This window comes from Gossypium hirsutum, chromosome A13, assembly GCF_007990345.1.
Source record: "Gossypium hirsutum isolate 1008001.06 chromosome A13, Gossypium_hirsutum_v2.1, whole genome shotgun sequence".
Lineage (NCBI taxonomy): Eukaryota > Viridiplantae > Streptophyta > Magnoliopsida > Malvales > Malvaceae > Gossypium > Gossypium hirsutum.
Genome location: NC_053436.1, coordinates 60,015,558 through 60,021,765, shown reverse-complemented (window position 1 = coordinate 60,021,765; position 6,208 = coordinate 60,015,558).

Sequence of the window (6,208 nt, the reverse complement as noted above, 5' to 3'; positions counted from 1 at the left end):
GAATTCATCTTGTACCAAATTTTTAACCAATTCACAACCAAAATTTAAAACATTCATGACATATCGTTATCATCAATTTCATGCTTATAATCCATAGCAACTCATGACATATCCTAAGCCAAAAATCATACCAAAATACATGATTCATAATCTCAATTTACCTCATTCACTCTTATGCTAACATATTACCAAATTCCAAAATAGGCACATACCAAAACTTACCAAATTGACCAATTCACATGGCCATTCAAAAGTGCATCAAAACATACCATTTTTAACACAAAACATATACCAAAATTCATTCATGATCACATCCATAACCAAGCCAAAATTGACTTGGCCACACGACCTGGCACACGCCCGTGTGTGAGACTATGTGATCTGCCCAGGCTCGTTTCGAAATGGCCTTCGAGCGACAAAGCTGAAACATACGCCCGTGTCCCTGCCCGTATGGACAAAAATAGGCCATTTAGAAGGCCATAATGCACCCTAAAAGGGTCCTCCCTACAAGCATCAAAACGAATTCATTTTGTACCAAATTTTCAAACAATTCACAACCAAAACTTCCAACATTCATGACATATCATTATCATGAATTTCATGCTTATAATCCATAGCAAATCATGACATATCCTAAGCCAAAAATCATACCAAAATAAATGATTCATAAGCTCAATTTACCTCATTCACTCTTATGCTAACATATTACCAAATTACAAAATAGGCACATACCAAAACTTACCAAATTGACCAAGTCACTTGGCCATTCAAAAGTGCATCAAAACATACCATTTTTTTTGACACAAAACATATACCAAAATTCATTCATGATCACATCCATAACCAAGCAAAAATTGACTGGCTACACGACCTACACACGCCCGTGTGTACGACTATGTGATCTGCCCAGGCTCATTTCGAAATGGCTTCGAGCAACAAGGCTGAGACACACGCTCACGTCCTTGCCCTTATGGGCAAAAATAGGCCATTTAGAAGGCCATAATGCCACCCTATAAGGGTCTCCCTACAAGCATCAAAATGAATTCATTTGTACCAAATTTTCAACCAATTCACAACCAAAACTTACAACATTCATGAAATATCATTATCATCAATTTCATGCTTATAATCCAAAGCAAATCATGACATATCCTAAGCCAAAAATCATACCAAAATACAGGATTCATAATCTCAATTTACCTCATTCACTCTTAAGCTAACATATTACCAAATTCCAAAATAGGCACGTACCAAAACTTACCAAATTGACCAATTCACTTGGCCATTCAAAAGTGCATCAAAACATACCATTTTTTTAACACAAAACATATACCAAAATTCATTCATGATCACATCCATAACCAAGCCAAAATTGACTTGGCCACACAACCTGGCACACGCCCGTGTGTGCGACTATGTGATTTGCCCAGGCTCATTTCGAAATGGCATTCGAGCAACAAAGCTGAGACACATGCCGTGTCTCTGCCCGTATGGGCAAAAATGGCCATTTAGAAGGCCATAATGCCACCCTATAAGGGTCTTCCCTACAAGCATCAAAATGAATTCATCTTGTACCAAATTTTAACCAATTCACAACCAAAATTTAAAACATTCATGACATATCGTTATCATCAATTTCATGCTTATAATCCATAGCAAATCATGACATATCCTAAGCCAAAAATCATACCAAAATACATGATTCATAATCTCAATTTACCTCATTCACTCTTATGCTAACATATTACCAAATTCCAAAATAGGCACATACCAAAACTTACCAAATTGACCAATTCACATGGCCATTCAAAAGTGCATCAAAACATACCATTTTTTTAACACAAAACATATACCAAAATTCATTCATGATCACATCCATAACCAAGCCAAAATTGACTTGGCCACACGACCTGGCACACGCCCGTGTGTGAGACTATGTGATCTGCCCTGGCTCGTTTCGAAATGGCTTCGAGCGAAAAGCTGAACATACGCCCGTGTCCCTACCCGTATGGGCAAAAATAGGCCATTTAGAAGGCCATAATGCCACCCTAAAAGGGTCCTCCCTACAAGCATCAAAACGAATTCATTTTATACAAATTTTCAACCAATTCACAACCAAAACTTACAACATTCATGAAATATCATTATCATCAATTTCATGCTTATAATCCATAGCAAATCATGACATATCCTAAGCCAAAAATCATACCAAAATACAGGATTCATAATCTCAATTTACCTCATTCACTCTTAAGCTAACATATTACCAAATTCCAAAAAGGCACATACCAAAACTTACCAAATTGACCAATTCACTTGGCCATTCAAAAGTGCATCAAAACATATAATTTTTTTAACACAAAACATATACCAAAATTCATTCATGATCACATCCATAACCAAGCCAAAATTGACTTGGCCACACGACCTGGCACACGCCCGTGTGTGAGACTATGTGATCTGCCCTGGCTCATTTCGAAATGGGCTTCGAGCGAAAAAGCTGAAACATACGCCCGTGTCCCTGCCCGTATGGGCAAAAATAGGCCATTTAGAAGGCCATAATGCCACCCTAAAAGGGTCCTCCCTACAAGCATCAAAACGAATTCATTTTGTACAAAATTTTCAACCAATTCACAACCAAAACTTACAACATTCATGAAATATCATTATCATCAATTTCATGCTTATAATCCATAGCAAATCATGACATATCCTAAGCCAAAAATCATACCAAAATACAGGATTCATAATCTCAATTTACCTCATTCACTCTTAAGCTAACATATTACCAAATTCCAAAACAGGCACATACCAAAACTTACCAAATTGACCAATTCACTTGGCCATTCAAAAGTGCATCAAAACATATAATTTTTTTAACACAAAACATATACCAAAATTCATTCATGATCACATCCATAACCAAGCCAAAAATTGACCTGGCACACGCCCGTGTGTACGACTATGTGATCTGCCCTGGCTCATTTCGAAATGGCATTCGAGCAACAAAGCTGAGACACATGCCGTGTCTCTGCCCGTATGGGCAAAAATTGGCCATTTAGAAGGCCATAATGCCACCCTATAAGGGTCTTCCCTACAAGCATCAAAATGAATTCATCTTGTACCAAATTTTTAACCAATTCACAACCAAAATTTAAAACATTCATGACATATCGTTATCATCAATTTCAGCTTATAATCCATAGCAACTCATGACATATCCTAAGCCAAAAATCATACCAAAATACATGATTCATAATCTCAATTTACCTCATTCACTCTTATGCTAACATATTACCAAATTCCAAAATAGGCACATACCAAAACTTACCAAATGACCAATTCACATGGCCATTCAAAAGTGCATCAAAACATACCTTTTTTTAACACAAAACATATACCAAAATTCATTCATGATCACATCCATAACCAAGCCAAAATTGACTTGGCCACACGACCTGGCACACGCCCGTGTGTGAGACTATGTGATCTGCCCAGGCTCGTTTCGAAATGGCCTTCGAGCGACAAAGCTGAAACATACGCCCGTGTCCCTGCCCGTATGGCAAAAATAGGCCATTTAGAAGGCCATAATGCCACCCTAAAGGGTCCTCCCTACAAGCATCAAAACGAATTCATTTTGTACCAAATTTTCAAACAATTCACAACCAAAACTTCCAACATTCATGACATATCATTATCATGAATTTCATGCTTATAATCCATAGCAAATCATGACATATCCTAAGCCAAAAATCATACCAAAATAATGATTCATAAGCTCAATTTACCTCATTCACTCTTATGCTAACATATTACCAAATTACAAAATAGGCACATACCAAAACTTACCAAATTGACCAAGTCACTGGCCATTCAAAAGTGCATCAAAACATACCATTTTTTTTACACAAAACATATACCAAAATTCATTCATGATCACATCCATAACCAAGCCAAAATTGACTTGGCTACACGACCTAGCACACGCCCGTGTGTACGACTATGTGATCTGCCCAGGCTCATTTCGAAATGGCTTCGAGCAACAAGGCTGAGACACACGCTCGCGTCCTGCCCTTATGGGCAAAAATAGGCCATTGAGAAGGCCATAATGCCACCCTATAAGGGTCCTCCCTACAAGCATCAAATGAATTCATTTTGTACCAAATTTTCAACCAATTCACAACCAAAACTTAAACATTCATGAATATCATTATCATAATTTCATGCTTATAATCCAAGCAAATCATGACATATCCTAAGCCAAAAATCATACCAAAATACAGATTCATAATCTCAATTTACCTCATTCACTCTTATGCTAACATATTACCAAATTCCAAAATAGGCACATACCAAAACTTACCAAATTGACCAATTCACTGGCCATTCAAAAGTGCATCAAAACATACCATTTTTTAACACAAAACATATACCAAAATTCTTCATGATCACATCCATAACCAAGCCAAAATTGACTTGGCCACACGACCTGCACACGCCCGTGTGGACTATGTGATCTGCCGGCTCTTCGAAATGGCTTTCGAGCAACAAGCTGAGATACACGCCGTGTCCCTGCCCGTATGGGCAAAATAGGCCATTTAGAAGGCCATAATGCCACCCTATAAGGGTCCTCCCTACAAGCATCAAAACGAATTCATTTTTGTACCAAATTTTCAACCAATTCACAACCAAAACTTACAACATTCATGAATATCATTATCATCAATTTCATGCTTATAATCCATAGCAAATCATGACATATCCTAAGCCAAAAATCATACCAAAATACATGATTCATAATCTCAATTTACCTCATTCACTCTTATGCTAACATATTACCAAATTCCAAAATAGGCACATACCAAAACTTACCAAATTGACCAATTCACTTGGCCATTCAAAAGTGCATCAAAAATACCATTTTTTTTAACACAAAACATATACCAAATTCATTCATGATCACATCCATAACCAAGCCAAAATTGACTTGGCCACACGACCTGGCACACGCCCGTGTGTGCGACTATGTATCTGCCAGGCTCATTTCAAAATGGCTTCGAGCAAAAGCTGAGACACACGCTCCGTCCCTGCCCTATGGGCAAAAATAGGCCATTTAGAAGGCCATATGCCACCCTATAAAGGTCCTCCTACAAGCATCAAAACGAATTCATTTGTACCAAATTTTCAAACCATTCACAACCAAAACTTACAACATTCATGAAATATCATTATCATCAATTTCATGCTTTAAATCCATAGCAAATCATGACATATCCTAAGCCAAAAATCATACCAAAATAAGGATTCATAATCTCAATTTACCTCATCACTCTTATGCTAACATATTACCAAATTCCAAAATAGGTCACATACCAAAACTACCAAATTGACCAATTCACTTGGCCATTCAAAAGGCATCAAAACATACCATTTTTTTAACACAAAACATAACCAAAATTCATTCATGATCACATCCATAACAAGCCAAAATGACTTGGCCACACGACCTGGCACACGCCCGTGTGGACTATGTGATCTGCCCTGGCTCATTCGAAATGCTTCGAGCAAAAAGCTGAAATACGCCCGTGTCCCTGCCCGTATGGGGCAAAAATAGGCCAATTTAGAAGGCCAAATGCCACCTAAAAGGGTCCTCCCTACAAGCATCAAAACGAATTCATTTTGTTACCAAATTTTCAACCAATTCACAACCAAAACTTACAACATCATGAAATCATTATCATCAATTTCATGCTTATAATCCATAGCAAATCATGACAGATCTAACCAAAAATCATACAAAAATACAGGATCATAATCTCAATTTACCTCATTCACTCTTAGCTAACATATTACAAATTCCAAAACAGGCACAACCAAAAACTTACCAATTGACCATTCACTTGGCCATTCAAAAGTGCATCAAAATATAATTTTAACCAACAATATACCAAAATTCATTCATGATCAATCCATAACCAAGCCAAAAACTTGGCCGACCTGGCACACGCCCGTGTGTACGACATGTATCTGCCCTGGCTCATTTAAATGCTTTCGAGCAACAAGCTGAGACACATGCCGTGTCTCTGCCACGTTATGCTGGCAATCAATGGCCATGGCCAAAGGCATAGATGCCCCCCCCACCCGCTCATAATTTCAGTACAAGCATCAAAAATGAATTCCATCATTTTTACCAAATTTTTTCAGCAAC